Genomic DNA, 21,725 nt, shown 5'->3' with positions numbered 1-21,725 from the left:
CCAACAACAAACACCGGTATGTGGACTGGGACCTCTTCAGACGCATACGCGAGGAGGAGGCCAACAGTGAGGAGAGCTACGCGGAGCTAATCTCACACCTACAGCGGGCAATGGGAAAAGCCACCAAAGAGATAGAAACGCAAATCGACGTCCCGAAGATGGACTCCAGGATAGCCAAATGCTTGAAGCCAACAATGCGTTACTAGGAAGATGGCGTACGCAACGCCTCAACAGGCGGCTATGAGCCAAAATATGCGCCCTCAATAAGTAAATAAAAGCATACGCCAAAGAACTTGTGAGACAGCAATATGTCGAGAAGTGCAACGAAACCGACAGCAAAACGCGCCGGTGCAGCATGTGGGGCCTCTTCAAAAGACTCCTCAACGACAAAACGTCTAGAGGGGCAGCCATGCTGGCCACAGACCGCATAATTAACAAGAAAATAAGCACGGGAAGCTCCAAAAGCGGACTCGCTAAGGAGCTCGCCAATACCTACCTGCCCATCAGAAGAAAGAATGCCACTGCAGGAAACAAGGACAACGGGTACAAAGGCGGAGACAGGCGGGAACTCGACGAGCCTTTCACGATATCTGAAGTTCGGCACGTAATATTTAATCTTAACGGAAGGTCAGCTCCAGGTCCCGACGGAATCACCAACAAACTGTTACGGAACCTGGACGAGAAGGCCATAGATACCATTACAGCAGAAATAAACAAAATCTGGAAGGAAGGGCATGTGCCCCGGGAACGGCGCACTGCGAAGGTTGTACTCATCCCGAAACCCGGAAAGGCACCGGAGATGCACAACCTACGACCCATTTCACTCACATCGTGCCTTGGCAAGGTGGCAGAGCACATTATTCAGAACCGCGTCACGGAATACATCAAACGCAGCGAGCTCTTTCGTCATTATCTCATTGGGTTAAGACGAGGCCTGTCCACACAGGACGCTCTCCTCCTCATACAGAAGACCGTCATAGACAACCCATCGCGCGACGTTAAAGGAATCCTAGCGCTAGACCTAGCCAAGGCCTTCGACACAGTCTCGCACGCACACATTCTACAGGAGATTTCGTCGCTGAACCTCGGAAGATGCTTCCATCGGTTCGTGCAGTCCTTTCAGACGGACCGTGAGGCGCAACTCAAGTTGGTTCAATCACGAGCGAAGCTTTTGTCCTAGGCGACGAGGGAACACCCCAAGGATCGGATCGTCATGCGCAGGCTGGCCGAATTGCTTAGTAAAGTACCTGGCATCGGCCACGCAATTACGTTGACGATATTACGATATGGTGCAAAGAAGGATCGTTGGCTACGCTCGAAGAATCCCTACTAGAAGCAATGAATGTCACAGAACGATTTTTGGAATCTACGGAAAATTCGGAATTACTTCTCTACCGAAAGGTCTCACAGGGCATGAGATTCTCGGAAACACTAGACTCGATACCCGTACAAGTCAAAACCTGACTAGGAACGCCAATCCCGAGAGTCAAAACTATAAAAATCCTCGGCATGTGGATTGACGCGCGAAGATGCAACGCAGACGTCATCAAGCGGAAAGAAACGCAAGCTAACAGCGTGCTACGTATAATCTCTAGAGTGACCTGGAAGCACGAAGGTCTGAGAGAGGACCTGTTACTGAGGGTCTTTGACGCCTTCTTCATCAACCACGTTAATTACGCGGCTCCGTACATGAGCTGGACCTAAACTGAATAGGGAAAACTCGATGCTCTCATTAGAACCGGTCTCAAGAGGACTCTGGGCCTGCCGCAAACCACCGGCACGGAACGCCTCCTAGAATTCGGTTTACACAACACCATAGACGAACTCGTCGAGGCGCACTTCACAACACAAAGAACACGCCTATCAAGCACAAAAGCAGGAATAAAAATACTAGATTAAGCCGGGATGGCCGTCCTCCCCGGAACCGAGTTCAAACTGCGCACCATGCTAACGCGCAACGAGAGGGAGGATGTATAGGTCGACCCCATCCCTAGGCACATACATCCCGTGCACCATGTAGGAAGGAGAGAGGCCCGGGCCAGGGCGATCATCCGCGGCATCAGAAACAGGGACGCAGCGTTCCTCGTTGATGCGGCAGAATATAACTGCAAAACGGCTTTCGCCGTCGCCGTCGTCGACGGTGGAGGCAATCGAATCACGACCGCAACGATCTGTACAAACAGCGTGAGCGTTGCGGAGGAGGCGGCCATAGCACTGGCGCTTCAAGCAGCAACCAGACCAGCGACAATCTATTCAGACTCGAGAACGGTTGTTAGGGCCTTCTCCGCGGGCATGGCGTCATCACTGGGCGCCCGAATAGTCCGAGCAAGTCAAAACAGTCCGCGCTGGACCGGGGACCACCGCATCTCCTGGTTCTCAGCACACATGGAGGGGCTCAGCAGGTTCAACCCCAACATCGCCGCCCACACTCTCGCGCGTGAATGCACGAACCACGCGAGTACAGAAGAAGCGACTGAAGATGGGCTGGTCCTGGAAAGGGACCCACTGAAGACGTATCGCGAGATTACAAATTACTACGGGCTGGTGAGGAGGCTTTACCCACTCCACAATGCGCGATTGAACAGAGCCCAGGGCGTTACGCTCCGGCGCTTGCAAACTGGCATCTATCCCAGCCCACGCTCATACCACAGGATAGAGCCGAATTTCCCACCGGGCTGTCCCAAATGTGGCCTCGAGAGCTCCAAATTACCACATATGCTCTGGCAGTGTCCCGCCAACGCGCGTGAGCGACTCAATGACGAGGAGTCGTGGAGTTGTTCGTTACGCAGTCCCGACTTGGGACCACAACCCTTGGCTGTCCGAAGGGCCCGGGCCGTAGCGGAGGAGCTACTTCTTCCCGTGCCCACCTGCGTGGAGTCACCGACCGGGGGAAGAGATGGACCCTCTTCGCTCCCACCCCTGATCCCGATCCCTTTGGTCTTTTTGAATTAAGTTCCTCGCTCGCTCGCTCAACATGCAACGCGTAATAATTAGAGTACGCTTTACGGGTAGTTTCGCGGAACGTAATTTTTGTTTCACGAGCGCTCTTACAATAATGCGTCTTGCTCACAAAAGCGCGCTATCAGAGAGTATCATCTGCAGTATCGTTCATCCATCCCTTTTGGAAGCTACCTGCGTGATTTTAATCTTGTAAGGATGATGCTTTACAAGCGAAACTGTGCTAGTCGTAATTACGCCGATATTGAAATGGGCGGAAATCCAGCTATCTTTGGACAGTGCAACGTGGGCTGTGTAAATATGCTAAAAATTTAGCTGCTTCAGCTAGCGCTACGCCTGGGCGTAAAGGACACTGGCGCGAGTATTGTTTACTTACGTGTCAATATATGTATTATGTGGAGCTGTATGCCTCACGTCCAAATAAACTTGGGGACATTAAACACTGAAATGAAAGCATGAAATTCTGGCGAGCTGTTGAGGAACACCGTACCATTTACTACCTTTTGAAGACGAAAACTTGAAAGCGTGGATGCCATTAAAAGCACTAAAACTTGATGCTATATAGTTGAAAGTGGCAAAGCATGCTGATTGCTTGTGCTTGAAAGCACTACCTTGCACTACATTTTCGTCAAAGGAACCGCTAAAGGGTATGAAGTGCATCTCCACACAGAGCTCGTGCCTGCCTTCAACCCGGCTGCGTGCCACGCAAATTAGGTTCATAGAATGAAATAGGTGGGCATCACACTACTGAATACACGCAGTTAGTGTACTGACTCGCGCACTTTCACTCGGCTCCTAGTTTTTTCTGCTTGAATCACAGTTATCCACTCGCGGCGAAGCTGAAAACACCGCACCGGCACTACTCCCGTGGCGTGTCGTGATCGTCGCAGAAAGCGCTAAGTAATATCATCCTGTTGCGCTGCTTGTTTTGGCATACAAAGATGACACAGAAGTGCTCAGACGAGCTCTTATACGCTGAAGCGGCGTGAACGGGTACTTTTTCGCACCTTAATGTCTCAGAACTGCACCTTGCCCTGTTTACTTGGAGCAACCCACGCGCACCTTGGCAGCCCGGCCAGCCCGGCGTCTGGGTGCGAGAGCATCCGCTCGGCTCGCCAGCAGCCTGGGTGCGAGACAGGCGTGTTCTGTGTAAAGGTGGCGCGCAGCGCCTGTTGGGGCTACAATTAGTGTATATGCTACCTTTAGGTACAGTAACTCTAGTAGGAGCGCCACCGAAACCGCAGGCGGGCTTCGTGCCGGAGACGCCTGCTTTCACCGCAAGCATGGGTGATGTGTGTGCGCGAGATTTGCCACTTCTGAACGTCCCAAATTATTACTTCTGCATAACAGTCTGGGCAAAGGATCCGTACCTTATAATAGCGAACATGCATCCAACAGCTTTATATGGGACGGCATTGTCACCATACACGCCAAGTGTTCGCCACAGACTATGGCCTCCGAGATGCGGCGCGCAATCTCGGACGCCATGCACAGCCGAGCTCCAACGAGCTTCCCTACGAAGTGGCGCTCATCGTAAATACGTCGCTTTCTTCATAACGCCCCAACCGCTAACGACTTCATCTCTTGACGCGTGAACCATTGTTTTCTATGGACAGACAGCTTCGTTTCCATGCCGTGTGTTTTATAGTAGATTTTGAGGGAGCGCTGTCGCTCTGGCATCTGGCTGTCGCTCTGGCGCTGTCGCTCTGGCATAAATTAATATGCATAAAACTAAAGTAATGTGGAACAATCTTGGCAGAGAACAGCGCTTTGCGATAGGTGGCGAGACACTGGAAGTAGTAAAGGAGTACGTCTACTTAGGACAGGTAGTAACCGCGGAGCCGAACCATGAGAGTGAAATAACTAGAAGAATAAGGATGGGTTGGGGCTCATTCGGCAAGCATTATCAAATCATGAATGGTAATCTACCACTATCCCTCAAGAGGAAGGTATATAACAGCTGCATCTTACCGGTACTTACCTACGGAGCAGAAACCTGGAGACTTACAAAGAGGGTTCAACTTAAATTGAGGACGACGCAGCGAGCGATGGAAAGGAAAATGATAGGTGTAACCTTAAGAGACAGGAAGAGAGCAGAGTGGGTCAGGGAACAAACGGGGGTTAAGGACATTATAGTTGAAATCAAGAAGAAGAAATGGATATGGGCCGGGCACGTAGCACGTCGGCAGGATAACCGGTGGTCATTAAGGGTAACTGACTGGATTCCAAGAGACGGCAAACGCGTGAGGGGGAGACAGAAAATTAGGTGGGTAGATGAGATTAAGAAGTTTGCAGGTATAACGTGGCAGCAGAAAGCACAGGACCGCGTTGATTGGCGGAACATGGGAGAGGCCTTTGCCCTGCAGTGGGCGTAGACAGGCTGATGATGATGATGATGATGTCGCTCTGGCGAATGGTTTGTACAGGTGCGGCGACATGAAATGTCAGCGTTGGTGAAACTTCCAAACCAGTACTATAAACATGAGAAAAATAGCATGTATAGGAAATCCGGCAATAATTATGCCAGTTGGGTTGATTGGATCACTTGATCTTTCGCCGTTCAGATAGTAATGGCTGCAGATCCTAGTGTTCATCGTAGGCTCCCAGGGGCTCCCACCCTCTCTAAAAGGTCCTTGAGGGTACAGAAAAGTGCAAGAAGCATTTAAAAGTACATATTTGCAATATTCACAGTTTGAAAGCAAATGCGAAGAGTTGTCATAAACATTGCTAGTAATCCACGAGCATCACTGCAATCACCTTGAAAGGCGTTACAAAACTACGATGAAGCAACATGAACATATGTTCACCAGGTTCGTGCAAAATAAAAAAAAAAGCAGCAGCTAGCACCACTAAAATGAATAAAGGGGGAAAAGCTTTAAGGTTTCAGAATCGACCGTACGCATTACACAATTTGTGTAAAGTGAATGTGCATTAGTGGCAGACGTCAAAGCTTAAATTTCGGGTGTTTCCCAATACCATGATGTCATGTTAACATGACATCATGGTATTGGCAGGCAGTGCGGCACACTGCCTTACACTGACGCGTTCCAGCCTTACACTGACGCGTTATTCGAAGGTCGCAGGCTCGGTCCCTGCCGGCCGCAAGTTATCTTTTCGTCCACTTTACTTTCTTCACATTTATATTCTAATTACTACAAATACCAGCCCCTATACTTGACATTATTGTCTGTTAGTTCTCATTATATTGTGTATAACAAAGCAAAACGAGCCCATAAACAGTTATCTTCTTTTCTAAGATTATCTAGGACATTGTAATACGGCATTGTGCTACATGAGTATATGCAGTATAGTACACTCTTTCCATCTTTGTGCAGGTGACAGTGGCTACCTGTTGGAGCAGTGGCTCCTTATCTCGCTCTCCGGCAATCTTCCCGAACACACTACCGAAGGGAGATTTACGCCGAGCACATCGCCATGCGCTTCGTTGTGGAGCGGTGCATAGCATTGATGCAGAACTATCGATGATACTATCAATACTATGGATTGTTGAGTCATTGTCGAACTATCGATAGCGCTATCGATAATAATGTTGGTAGTACTGTCGACTGTAATTTAAATAGAACAATCAAAAGTATAAAATCAGGCGCGCGAACACATCACAGCATAAACTTGGTTCCCCGAATGCGTGGTCTATGATGGCGGTTATAACCACGACAGGATTGACAAGGCAGCGCTATCGCTCGATATACTTTACTACAACACGAAGCGACCAGCTCAACGATATTTCTTTCTTTACTTCTTATGCAGCCCCGGACCTGCCAGATCTTTCCACGGATCAGCAAAGCAAGCTAATGAATGCAAAAATTGCTAACAGAAGCGTTATATCCGACCGTGCATTTGGAACAAAACTGAATCCGCCCGCGGACATACGAAAGCGAGCAGAGAAACCAACATCGGTAGCTCGTATCACGTAGGTCTGAAATTCTGCAGATCGAGGTGATAACTTCCGCACCCAGCAGTCTCCGCTTTTACGGACTGCTTGGCCATAGAGTAACAGAAAATGACTAGAGTGGACACACGAGCCTATAAGCGGCGGAGCTACGCAGCTTCCCGCCAGTCGTTAAACGGCAGCACGTCACTCCCTGTTTCCAAGAGAACGCGCGTACTAGATATCTACTGCAGTACCTTTTCTGGTTCACGATACGTCTACTTGTCTTTGTCAGACTATGTGGCTGCGGCAGTGGCTTCCGCTGGCTCGCAGTGCGGCTCTAAATCCGTCTTTATCGTCGGCGATTGGACAGTTCGAAATCATCGATTGGTAGCTGTCATGACCATATATGGTCAGGATCGCGGCATGACGCGGCGAAATGGCGGCGACGCATATATAATTGGCTCTACCTGCTCCGTGGAATTCGCTGGCATCGTCTGCCGGGAAATCACTCTGCTTGGCGGCTGCTTGGTAAGAACGCCTTCATTAGGTTCTTTTTCCCTTCATTATTTTGCAATGTATTTGTCTCTACAGCTTTAAGTTGACGTTTGACGCACTTTGTGTTTTAGCGCCGAAAGCTTCTTTGTGCTTCACGCTTCGTGTATGATGTTCGTGAATTGCTTTGCATTAAGAAATAGCAACTTGAAATGCCGCGCAGCACGTTAGCGAAGAAATCGTTTCTTGGCGCCAAAGATGAGTTGCCGCTTGCGTCGTAAGGTTTTCTTTGTGCTTACAATGCCGTTACACGCAGTTCTAATTCACTGCATGGGTGTTCAAATGTGTGAAAGAGTGCAGTTATGCTTAGAATCCTTATTTGTGGTATTCGCAGTTTGCTTGACGCCTATGTTAAGAGCCGAATTAGAGAGAACTTGAGAAATGAGAACAGTGTTCGTTGGCCGTGGCTACGACGTAATATTCTCGTTAAATACTGCCTCAGTAGTTCGTGCACCGAAGGTTGCTTTGTTTTCACTGCGGCAACCGCCTGGGACTGTTTTTCGCGAAAAGGCGCTGAGAAGTGCGTCGGAAACAATTTCTGCGAAGGCCAGAGAAAATACGGTCAACTTTTTTCTCTTTTTCCAGGGGTGCAATCGCGGAACGATGCTATTTCCGATTCTATGCCATATTCTATGCTTTTCTTATCATCCACCACTCGCGGCTGGCTGATCGCGTTGATAACGCTGACGGACCGTCGTTCTGACCAATGGCCAAGCGCGAAAAGCACGAAAAGCATTGGAATAAAAAATAGAATCGTTCCGCGATAGCACCCCAGGTCATGCCGTCCGGAGTCAAGTTCTACGGCAGCTAGTGCTGCGCTGCGTGCTGCAACAACAACGGCAGGACAGGGAGAGAGCGTGATACTAAGTAGTTCAGGATTTCGCGAGACGACAGGTAGCTCTTTGCACCTTTCCAAGATGTAATTTTGAGGTTGTGGTTGTCATTAGCTAACTATCGAAGTATGTCCGTATCTTTCGCACTATTTTGCTGTTCAGCTAGTTAGTGTTTGGATGGTCATACATATTCTTCATTCGCCTAAATCGAGTGGCCCCTTTTCACTCTGGAAATCCCCTTTTCACTCTGAAAACTCTGAAAACTTCGCACTGGAGGTGTCACGGAGCTGGGCGGCCTTCCTTGTTTCTCCTTTCTTTCTCTGTTTCTTGCATCTTTTTCTGTCCCTATCTGTTTCTTTCTCTATCTAGTTTTCCCTTTCTGTATCTCTCTGTACTCACTCTTGCTATGTATTTCTTCATTTTCTCTGTCCCTGTCTCTCTTTATTTGTTTTTCACTCTGTGTCCCCTTTTCATGCCTTTTCCTTTCATTCCTGTCTGCGTTCTATCTCATTTTAACATGGTCGTTTTTGTTTGACACTCACACCAGTTGTATTTGGTAGTAGAGCTTGCCAGATTCCTGTGGTGCTTATCCTTCCGAGGAGTGTTGCATGACTGAGCACAACTTAATGATAGCTTAAACAGCTTCACTGTAAAGAGAACGGAGAGAGAGTGCGAGTTTATGATAAGTTTTACGCTGTTGCACAAGTCAGTGGCAGCTTAATCGAGTTTGTTTTAAAAAATGTAGTTCCCAATGCGTTAAACTCTGTTGGATATACATGACTTGCAGCTATTGGCAATTACTGGTGTTCTATCTGTTACCTTAGGTGCTTTCATCATGAGTGCGCATTGGAGTTGGACTTCCCTCTTTAAGGGCCCGTAAACAGGCTGAGTCTTTTTTTACACCCCCCAAACAAGCTCGCTTCGTACAGTAGACCGCAGCGATCACGTTTTCCGAATATTACAGCGCCGCGCGCCGCGCAGACCCTTCATTTCGAAAAACAGTTCCCGCGCTTCTTTCCTACGCCTGACCAATCCTCCTCGTACGCGCAGTGACGCAAACTCGGCGATCGGCGAGTTTACGTAGCACTGAGCTCGTCGATTGGTCTAAACCAGGCCTCAACAAGTTAACGTCAGTTCCTGTTCCCACCCGCCTCTACGCAACTGCGCCTTGTTTCTTGGCCCTGCGGTGATGCGGTTTCGGCCACGCAGATAGCGCACCTGCACGAACATGGCCTTCGACAACACGTAGAGGAAGCATAGTTCACTTGTCGGCTGCAAATCGAGCGGAGAGAGGGGAACCTCCGGTAGCTCGGACTGGCCGCGCATGCTTCATTTTCCCATTGCACGCGCGGCAAGGGGGGTCTTTTCACTCGCGCCCCTTGGTCGTCTTGGAAAGCAAGCACGCATTCCTGCTGCATTGTGAACTGTCACAAAGGTTTAAAAATACCGAATAGCCGAGAACTGCCCGTAAAGTTACGGAGCACGTGCGACGACGTAAGCAATAAACAACCAGGGGTCGCAGCAAGCGGAAGTGCATAGCAGCGGCTGATCGAGCTCGCCGATGACGTCACTTGCTGACGTCCTGTCACGTTGCCAACTTGGGCGGAGTCCCGACGACGGTCTACGCCTTCCTCTTCCTGTGGGTGAGAAGGGTGGCGAGGCCGCGCGAAAGTCTGAAACCAGCTGAAACGGATGTTCTAACGTCTGTAACTTCGTTATTATAGCACGTACTCGCAAAATTCTTGCGGCAACATGTTCACATTGCAAAAGTGCGCATATTTCTCTTCATTACAATTTCTGGACCTCGGGGTTGTTTACTAGCCCTTTAAGCAGAACTCCCCCCACCCCCAGGGCAAAGGTCTGGTTGTGGTATGCTGATCGTCAAGACCTGCTTTCTAATCCAGCCTCGCAGCTGTATGCCGTCTACCGCCTGTGCAGTGAGCACTTTGAGCCACAGTGCTTTATGGACCCTGGGCGAACAAAGCTAATGAAAACCGCTCTTCCATCTGCACCCCCATTGACTCGCTGGCAGATGATGATAGCGCAGGGTAAACTGTTTGAGAAATGCGTGTGCACACAACTGTCCAAAGTTTTGTTCTTTTGTACTAACTCTGTGCACGGTGTCCTAACCTCCTGGTTAGTTTAGGCAGAGGCTATTTTCTCTAGAAAACACTGTTGCTAAATCGCATGGTGTGTGTTATGTGTGTTGTACTTATCTCTGTGTTTTCCAATGCATCGCCTTCAGCGATTGTCTAGCAATGTCTCTCCTGTGTTAACTCACTTTGTTGTTATTTATGAGCTGTGTTCATTTCGTTAAGCATTCAAACCATGTAAAGGAATGCATGGCCATTGCATGCTGTCTACTTTATTCTATTCGCAATGCCCACGAACTATAGGTGGCGCGCCGTGCTTTTCAATATGGCGCCAGGAGGAGGGTCAACCCGTCTGTTAGCATAGGAACAGATAGAACGTGCGGACGTACGGACCGTGCCACTTTCACCGGATGAAGTCATGAGCTGCGCTGAAATGGATATGAGACTAAAATACTTTCCCAAACCATGGAAAGTGCTAAGTACTCGCCACCTAATTATTTGCTGCGAAGTGAAAGGTTATGTTTCAGCTCCGTTACCGTGCATAACGATGCTTTGCGAAATCCTGTGCGTGCTACATAAACCTATATGAACTAGAATTGACGTATGAGCTGAACGGCACTCCGAGGTAGTACGTACCGAGCCTGCCTGACGGATTTGCCGCAGTAGTAGGCCGCCAGCGAGTAGCACCATCGCTGCTGCGCGTGATGATGGCTTGCAAACATAAAAGTGTTCTGTGATAATACCCTGTCGTCATTACTTGCGCAGTCGAAAACGCGGAGTTACGTCTTCAACGGAACACAAGCATTTAACATGCCATTCAGTAGCGCTTGTGTCACAGCCATGCTGAGACTCTAGCCGTGTGTACTTCACTCGCATGTTGCAGGTTCGATCAGCACGATCGAAACATGAATCGAAAAGAATAAACACTTATGTTTTTCGCAACGTCGAAGAAGTTCGCCGAGAGGCGTGGATTGTGGCCGTGACTGCACGTTCCATCGCTCTAACCATTTCGCTTCGTTGGTCGAGCTCGAGCGTGTTGGCGGCACGCGGCGCTCCATAATATCCACAATAATTGTGATACATCCACTGCACAAGAGGAACTATGCTTTTATTTTGATCTCGCTCAAGGGTATTATACATGTTATGGGACTCATGCACTATAAGAAACACTGACCAATTGTATATGCAAGTAAAACAGGGTGAGCTTCAACTGAATATGTCAAACGATGACATTTAACTTACCTACGTGGCTACAGAAAGCCTCGCGAAGCTGATAGTATGTGTACACTGTGGGCTAGCATTGAAAGCGCGAGTTGCCACGTATTTTCACGAAAACTTCGCGTCTCGCAAGAGCGAATCAGATTTCTCGTGTCACGGAGGGCCCGGTTTGTTCACTGATGCAGGGAACATGCAAAGTCGTAGTGTTCCTTTCTTGCCAACGCGTTAACACTGAGGCTAGCACAGCCGAACAAGGGAGCGACTGCATAGTGCCGCCATTTTGTCGTCTACTAACCCTCCTCGAAAGGACGCTCCTGAATTCCGCTCGGTGGCGCGACAGTCTATGGGCATTGCGAATACCTTTATTCTATACCGCTGGCATTTATTCTGTCCAGCCCAGTCTACCAGTCCATTTGTGGCATGGGGGAGCTTTATTGACATGAGGTCTGACCCAGGAGATCTTCATTCATGACTGCAGTGAACCTTTCCCACTTTATGGTTCATAGGGTCCAGGTAACATTTCTCGTTTTCTGATGGTAGCTGTCAAGTTGCATAGTGCTAATCCAACTTGTCCATAAGTGCATGTATGCTTGATCATGCTGCCAGTAGGCACGGTGAGGCAGATGCAGTGAATGAAATTGCGTAAGAAGTATCCCTTACCTTAAACTACCTAGCCCTACCCTGCCCCAACCCTTGAGCGACCCCTGAAGAAAAGCCGCACTGTTTCAGAGCTGCTCATAATTCTGCTCTTTACTTCTTCACATCTGAACTAGGTGTCCTTATTTTGTGTGGGTGCATGAGCATGTCTTATGGTGCTAATTTGATTGATGGGAGGCCTCTATTATTGCAAAGTTTTTTTAGGGATAACCAAAGCGGCTTCCAGGAGAACATCCAGTCTAGTCGGCGGTGACGAGACTGAGAGTGTAAAGGAGAGCTCCTGTTCCCTGGCACTGCCTGGTAAGTCGTCTGTCGTTCTCTTTTGTGTTAATTCAGACTTTATCTGATGTCAGGAAAATGGTTAGAGGAGAGGTGTTTCTGTTCAACAGTTCGTTCTTTTGTGTTATTTCAGAAGGGACCCCAGTCGACAGCCAAGAGCAACCTGTGAAGGGTGCTGCGGAGACTCGTTGTTCTACTGCCCATGGTAAGGAGTTATTCTTACACAGTTTGCTCGGTGTCGCATTGGTGTCTTTCGTTGATGTCATTGCAGAAGAAAGTCCAGTCGGCGGTGACGAGAATGAGAGTGTAAAGGAGAGCTCCTGTTCCCTGGCACTGCCTGGTAAGTCGTCTGTCGTTCTCTTTTGTGCTAATTCAGACTTGATCTGATGCCAGGAAAATGGTTAGAGGAAAGGTGTTTGTGTGCAACAGTTCATTCTTTTGTGTTATTGCAGAAGGGACACCAGTCGACAGCCACAAGCAACCTGTGAAGGGTGCTGCGGAGATTCCATGCCCTACTGTCAACGGTGAGATGCGGTTTAATGACACCAATTGCTTATTATCTTATTGTTGTCCTTGTTAATGTGCTTGCAGAGTCAAGTCCAACCAGCAGTGACGAAAGTGACGGCGAAAAGGAGAGCGCTTGTTCCTCGGCAGCACCTAGTAAGAGATTTATTTCTTTTTGTTTGTTGGGCAACCATCTCTACGTAGTCTTGCTTCACGGGCATGGGCTGAGCAGCCATATGGCAAAGTGCAGCGTCCGTCATAATCGTAGTAGTTTCGCGGCATAAAAACTCGGCAGTTGTTATTGAAAAGCCTAAAGGCATGTGTTGCAGAGTGCTTGGCCTTGCTGCGTATACAGCACACAAAGCAGCTAAAAGTTCAGGTAACTAACATAGCGGCCATCGACACAAATTTATCGAGGAGCTGCATCGTAAATGCAGCTTCTAGTGAGTTATGGAAATCGCTTACCAGAGTGTTATAAATCAAAAGGGCCCAATGATGTGACATTCATTATTTTTTGCTATTATAGTGAACACAACACTGTGCTTCTGAGATTCATGGTTGAGCCATCTGACGGACCACATACATTAAGTCTGTTGCGACATCTGTACTCTCTTCTACGGTTGCATTACAAGCTGGGAATGAGTACAAACAAGGATCTGTCCTTCGGCACGGATACTTGAACTTTAGTGCTAAGTAAATTAGAGTCCTTTTTGTAGGACGGGTTCCGTAAAGCACTGACTGTTTATAGCTACACCAAAGCAGGCTTTTCACAGAAATAACTGTACAATGTTGTCCTGCTACGCTTTCTTTAGAAAATTAAAATTAGCCTGCTTATAGCATGAGCACCCTTTGTGAACGAAGCAACATCAGTTATTCTCTAATATTCTAAGGTTACTTTGCAGTAAATTGCTGTTTTTCTTTTTCTAGCGTCTGCAGGCACTTCATGCACCTTTGCGGCAAAGTCTCGCCGGCCAAAAGACATCAAGCGGCTTCAAGGGAGGGTGTGCAAGTACAAGAAGACTTTGAACGACTACGGAAACGGCAGGTGAAGACTCCCCGCACAACTGAAGAAGCGTTCGCTGTTATCAAACCTTTTGGCCCTGATGAGATGTTTCAGCTCTTAAAAAGTCATGTTCAGCTGAAAGAAAAAAGCAGGGGTAAACGTTTTACTCGGTAGATGAAAAATTTTGCTTTGCAGTTGCATATCTGTGGCGCAAGAGCGTATCGCTTTTTGTCATCGTTCCTAACACTGCCTAGTGAACGTTCCATAAGGAGATGGCTCTCAAATATAAAAATGCTGCCGGGAATAATTCCAGGGATAGTTCAATCCATTGGGTTGTCAACTGAGTCGTGGAGCAAGCGCGACAGTGTGTGCGCTTTAATTTTTGATGAGATGATGCTTAAAAAAATTTGGCTTATGATGTGACCCAAGATGTCGTGCAGGGTTTCACAGACAATGGTGTTGATCGAACTTCAACAATCGCAGACTGGGCTATGGTGGTCCTGCTTTCTGGAATCTCTAAGAGATGGGTTCAGCCAGTAGCTTACACAGTAGCCCACGCCTCTGCATCATTTTCACACTTGCACAACCTATTATTGTCGCTGACTAAGCAGTTGCAAGAAATCGGAATCTCGATAAAAGCCTTAATATGTAACCAGGGAGCATCAAATGTGAGCTTGTCGAGGCAGGTGGGAGTATCTGTGGGGAAACCATTTTTCACTGTTGATGGAAACCGCATCTTTTTCATTTTCGATGTACCACATCTTCGGAAAACTACGCGGAACAACCTGCAGATGCACGAACTTCATATTGGACAGGAGGTTGTAGACTGGGCACACATTACCAAGCTGTATCATTCAACCCATGAGCTAAGGCTTCGATTGGCACCAAAAATAACGGAAAGACTTATCTATCAGAAACCATTCAGCAATATGAAAGTGAAGCGGGTGACCCAGGTTCTTAGTGCATCCGTTTCCATTGCAATTACTGCACTTGTGTACTTTAAAGAACTGCCAGACCGCGCTGGCCACGGCCAATTTTTGTGACAGGATGGACATGCTATTTGATGCTTTGAACAGTTCGAGTCCAAAAAAGAATGCTCAGAAGATGAGGTACGCAATTATTAAAGGGCAGTCTGAAGTGCTAGACTTCCTTGAGGCAGCTGCTCCATGGATTGCTACTTGGAACTTTGAAGGCAGGCGGCAGCCACATACGATCACAGGGTGGCAGGTCACTATTAGAGCACTCCTGATGCTTTGGGAAGAGCTCTAGAATAATTAGAACTTCATATTCCTCCTCACCAGGCGGCTACAACAGGACCCTTTAGAAAACATGTTTGGAAGCATTCCACAAAGGCAAGGATGCAACATGAACCCCACTGTTCCCCATTTTATAAGTGGTCTAAAGCACATTATGATCCAAAGAATTATGATACTTTCAGATAAAGGAAACGTTGACTAGGACAGACGTGTACTTCTTCAAGAGCTCTCGCACATTCCTTGAAGTGCCTTCATCTAAATGTTCGCTCGCTCTACAGCAAGGAAGCAGATATAAATGACTTTAAAAATGGTTTTCATTTTCTGTTTGACGCAGTAATGCTCAGTGAAACTTGGTGCAGGGATGACCGTGAGTTGTTCAAATTTTCATCTTATCAATCGTATTGTGTGAACAGAACTAATCGTCGAGGCGGTGGCGTTATGCTGTTGCTAAGGGAGCGCGTAAACTGCGAGCTGCTTTCCAACTTTTGTATCTGTTGTGATGATTTTGAACTAATAACAGCTCGTGTGAATGACTGTATGTTTTCTGTTTGCTATAGACCACCAAATGGAAATCTTTCTAGTTACTTTTCTTTTTATGAACAGCTATTGTCATTTGCTTCAGAAACTGGCAATTATTTGGTGTCTGCTGGTGATTTCAATATTGACTTGTTGACCCTTTCTGCACCACAAAAAGCAATGTTAACCATGCTGACTTCAAACAGTTGCGAAAATTTAATCCGTGTACCGACAAGGATAACAACTGAAAGCCAAACACTGCTAGATTTATTTATCACTAATATCGATTCTACAAATGCCAATAGTGGTGTAATATCGTATGACCTTAGTGACCACCTCCCAATATTTGCTCTGCTAAGAAAGCAAATTTTCATGGTAAATGAAAAGCATCAGTACGTTTCTTTTCAAAATATTACACAAACAGGTTTGAATAATTTTAGAGCTGAATTGCCACTTTGCGATATTACGCAAATTCTGAAAATAGATGACGTTGACATTGCATACAGTAAAGTTATTGATGAGATTTCTTGTGTATATAAGCGTCACTTCCCACAAAAAAGTTTAAATTGAGTAAAAAAATAAGAAAACCATGGATAACCCCTGAATTGTTACAAAAAATTAACTGTAAAAATCCGCTTTATGACAAGTTCATTAAAAGTAAGGATCCAAGCATATTGAAAGAATACAAATCGCTTAGAAACAAGCTAAACAGAGAACTAAGATCGCACAGGAAATGCTATTTTCAAGCTGAGTTTGATAGCTGCTCGAACAAACGCGATATGTTGTGGCAAAAGCTTAATACTATCTTAAACTGCCGTAAATCGTCGCCACGTGTGGAAAAGCTATTTCTTGGTGGCTGCGAAATATCGGGCGATGATCTGGCGAATACATTTAATGATTATTTTGTGAGCAATTACAATTCATGTGCATCTGCTGATATTGCAAAATTTATGCCAGATAGGAATCCATCTTCCTTTTTCCTTCACCCATATACAGAGTCTGAATTACTGTCAGTTTTTCTTTCACTTAAAAATAGCTCAAGTTGCAATGTTGAGGGCATGCAGGTTCGTCCAATCAAGTATGTGCTTGATATCCTTTGTCCATATCTCACCTATATTTTTACTCTGTCTTTGGCGAGCGCTATCTTGTCCAGGAGGATGCAGATCGCAAGAGTTTCTGTGCTTCTTAAGAAAGGAGACGTAAACGATATAAAAAGTTATAGGCCTATTTCGATATTACCAGTATTATCTAAAGGGCTGGAGAAACTTATACATGTGCAAATGTCAAAATTTTTCGATAAGCACAATCTTATCTCTACAGCCCAATTTGGATTTAGGAAACGCCTGTTTACTGAGTTAGCCTTACTACAACAAAAAGAATTCATTTTATCACAATTTGAAAGCAAGACTCTTGTGCTCGGCCTTTACATTGATTTCACTAAAGCATTTGATTGTATCCATCATACCATATAACTTGAAAAACTTGAAACTTACGGTATTCGCGGGCACTGCTTATACCTCCTGAAGTCTTACCTTGATCATCGCTATCAATAACTTCAGATTGAAAATTGCCGTTCAGACTTAAAACATATCAGTAGAGGCGTTCCTCAAGGCAGTATTCTCGGCCCATTTTTTTATAGTTTACATAAATGACCTGGTAAATAAATATCTACAGTGCTGCGAAATACGTCATGTACGCTGACAACGCTAGCCTTTTTTTTGTCACCCTGAACTTGGTGGCCTTCAGAGCAACACCGACACTGCTCTGAAGGCTCTCCAAGAATGTTCAGCAGCAAACGTTCTGCAAATTAATACAAAAAAGACAAACGCTGTGATTTTCAGACCGAAATCTAAGCAGATAAACTGCGATCACATCACTCTCCTTTATGCAGATGAAACAATCGAAATAGTAAGTAGTGTAAAAATACTGGGCGTTACCTTCACACAAAATATGCTTTGGGATGTACACATGGAATCGGTTTTAGGGAAGTTATCTCGTGTGGTCGGCATGATGGCGCGTCACAGGTTTATATTACCTTTTAAAATAAAGCTTCTTGTTTACAATGCACTCTTTTTTCTTCCTTATATTATTGTTTTTTTTATGGGGTACGACGACATATACCAATCTTGAAAGACTTCATATACTGCAGAAAAAGTTTCTACGAGCACTTTTCAATGTACCCTATCATTTCCATACCTCAGATTTATTTTTGAAAGGAAATATCATCCGTGTGTTTAAACTTTACAATTATAAGTTAAGTCTAGCGTTTAAACGAAAAATAAAGGAAAACTTAAAGTTTTTCCATGAGTTACCTAATTTTGCTAAAAACACTCATTCATATGACACTCGTCACATAGAACAGTGGAAGGTGGTCACTGCGCGGGAAATTATTCTGTGCAGCGAATATCATACACGCTACCCACCCTTTTAAATTCATTTCATAAATTACAAATTGATTTGCAGATAACTTCTGCACGAACACTGCGCGAACATTTCATCAATCCATGCTCACATAGTAAATAGGAGAAAATATTGCTTTCTTCATTCTTTCTTACTGTTGTGGCTGTTTTTTTTGTATGAAATTGTATACTTTTTTGGATATATTTGTATTCTGAATATTGTGTTCTATATGATTTTCTTTTCTTTTGTGAAACTGTGCTATCGCTGTCTGCATTGTAGAGGTGGCTGTGGGCCTCTGTCAAGTTGCTTGTGTTTCAAGCAACTTTTACCCGCAGTCTCCTCCATCGTTTATGGAAATAAAGAAGTTATTATTATTATTATTATTATTATTATTATTATTATTATTATTATTATTATTATTATTATTATTATTATTATTATTATTCCACAAGCCGTCGCTTGCAGATCGTGTTCAGCTACCTTGCTCGGATGACTTCCATCCACTTGAGGTTATAAGTCTGCTTGCTACACTGAACCAGTCGTATGCTGTCGATGATGCAGCATCTTACTACGTCGCAGGGTTTCTTATTAAGAAGTTTCTTGAAAAGTGCCCCGAGAATTGCCATTGTTTGGCATTTCTGAAGGATGATCAAAATGATTTGAGGCAGGAACACGGGTATTTTATGATGCTGAAAAAGCTTATCACGTACCTGGCAAGTTGTTTGGAAATATGACTGTTCCGTCTGCCAGAGCGTTTCAAATGCTCCTGGAAATGGAATCTGCCTTTCTTTCCACTGTTGAAAGTGTGGTTCATTGCTATGGTATCTGCTCTATCTTGTCTGCTAAACTGTCATCCACAAATTTCCACCTATGTTTACTGGATTGCCATGCTAGGTTTCTGAAGATGTACTGTCAAATACGCTTGTGTTGGCATGTCAGATTTGTTGACCGCAACTTGGACAAAGTTCGCTTTGAGTCCTCAGTTTCTGGCTTGCAGCTTGACAAGTTTAAGGCATAAACCATAGTTTGGGGGTTTGTATGCGAAAAAAATGTCCTGGCAGGTGAAGACTCCCCCCGCACAACTGAAGAAGCGTTCGATGTTATCAAACCTTTTGTAAATGATGAAATGTTTTTAAAAGGCATGTTAAGTTGAGAGGAAAAAGGAGGGGTAAAAGTTTTATTCCGCGGATGAAAAAAATTGCTTTGCAGTTGCATTTCTGTGCCGCAAGAGCGTACCCCTTTTTGTCATCGTTCTGAACACTGCCTCGTGAACGTTCCATAAGGAGATGGCTCTCAAATGTAAAAATGCTGCCGGGAATAATTCCAGGGACAGTTCAATCCATTGGGTTGTCAAGTAAGTCGTGGAGCAAGCGCGACAGAGTGTTCACTTTATTTTTTGATGAGATCATGCTTTAAAAAAATTTGCCTTATGATGCGACCCAAGATGTTGCGCAGGGCTTCACAGACAATGGTGTTGAGCGAACTTCAACAATCGCAGACCGGGCTATGGTGGTCCTGCTTTCTGGAATCTATGAAAGATGGGTTCAGCTAGTAACTTACACTGCAGGCCACGCCTCGGCATCTTTTCACATCTACACAACCTATTGATGTCGCTGATGAAGCAGTTGCAAGAAACCGGAATATCGTTAAAAGCCTTAATATGTGACCAGGGAGCATCACATATGAGCTTGTCGAGGCAGCTGGGAGTGTCTGTTTCATTTTCGATGTACCACATCTCATGAAAACTACGCGGAAGGGGCGACCCAGGTTCTTGGTGCATCCGTTTCCATTGCATTAAAAACTGCCAGATTCTGCGTTGGCCACGGCCAATTTTTGTGATAGGATGAACATGCTTTTTGATGCTTTGAACAGTTCAAGTCCAAAAAAGAACGCTCAGAAGATGCGGTATGCACTTGATAAAGGGCAGTCTGAAGTGCTCGACTTCCATGAGACAGCTGCTCCATAGATTGCTACTTAGAACATTGAAGGCAAGCGGCAGCCAGATACGATCACAGGGTGGCAGGTCACTATTAGAGCAATCCTGATGGTTTGGGAAGTGCTCTCGAATAATTATAACTTCAGATTCCTCCTCACCAAGCGGCTACAACAGGACCCTTTAGAAAACATGTTTGGAAGACTTCGACAAAGGCAAGAATGCAACATGAACTCTGCTGTTCCCCATTTCATAAGTGGTGTAAAGCACATTATGATGCAAAGAATTATGAAACTTTCAGATAAAAGAAACGTTGAGGAGGACAGACATGCACTTCTTCAAGAGCTCTCGCCATTTTCATTCCACAAGCCGTCGCTTGCAGGTCATCTTCAGCCACCTTGCTCGGATGACTTCCCTCCGCTTGAGGATAGAAGTCTGCTTGCTTCACTGAACCAGTCGCATGCTGTCGATGATGCAGCATATTGATACGTCGCAGGGTTTCTTATTAAGAAGTTTCTTAAAAAGTGCCCCGAGAATTGCCATTGTTTAGCATTTCTGAAGGATGATCAAAATGATTTGAGGCAAGAACGCCAGTATTTTATGATGATGAAAGTTTCTTTTATCATGTACCTGGCAAGTTGTTTGGAAATTTGACTGTTCCGTCTGCCAGAGCATTTCAAATGTTCCAGAAGATGGAATCTGCCTTTCTTTCCATTGTTGAAAGTGTGGTTCATTGCCACGGCATCTGCTCTATCTTGACCGACGAACTGTCATTCATAAATTTCCACTTTTGTTCACTGGATTGCCGTGATAGGTTCCTGAAGATGTACAGTCGAATATGCTTGTGTAGGCATCTGACATTTGTTAATCGCAACTTTGATAAAGTTCGGTTTCAGTGCCCAGTTTCTGGCTTGCAGACTTGTTAACCACAACTTGTGCAAAGTTCGGTTTCACTCCTCATTTTCTGGCTTGCAGATTTGTTAACCACAACTTGAGCAAATGTCTGTTTCAGTCCCCAGTTTTTGGCTTGCATCTTCACAAGTTTAAGTCTTAAACCAAAGGATGTGGGTTTTATGTGATATAAAGGTGTGAGGCTTAGAAAACCTCCTAGTGTGATGTTTGTGCGAGATGCATTGAAATTGCATGTTGCTTTGTGAAAAATGTGAAACTATTCCTTAAAAAAAAGGGGGGGGGAATGATTTGTTTTGCACTGTGCGCGATAGCTACTTGTATACTTGTGGGAATTTTCCAAATATCGCCTATTTATTCCTACTGTGCAATTCCTCAACATGTGGCAGCTGTCTTGCAGGCTTTACTGGCTTGCAGCCTCTGACTTGAAATAAAATGTTTCGTCTTTCCCAACGATTGTCATGTCTGCATCAACAATGGCATTGTGTGCTCGCCGCTCTGGCGGTGTGGCTTACACGAAGCTACTTATGCATGCAAGTAACGCGTTAAAATATATATATGTATAGCTGCACACTTATAGTGTCTGTCACGGGCAGTACGTTCATTCTGACGAAGGCTGGCCCACCAGCCGAAACGTTAAGGAAACTACATTACGTACGTGAGTCCTCCTTTTCAGCCATCTATCGTACCGGACCCATCGATCTTCATGCCCAAAGTACTAT

Source organism: Rhipicephalus sanguineus, chromosome 4, assembly GCF_013339695.2.
Source record: "Rhipicephalus sanguineus isolate Rsan-2018 chromosome 4, BIME_Rsan_1.4, whole genome shotgun sequence".
NCBI classification, from domain to species: Eukaryota; Metazoa; Arthropoda; class Arachnida; order Ixodida; family Ixodidae; genus Rhipicephalus; species Rhipicephalus sanguineus.
The sequence above is the reverse complement of the archived record's forward strand: the minus strand, read 5'-3'. Positions refer to the sequence as shown.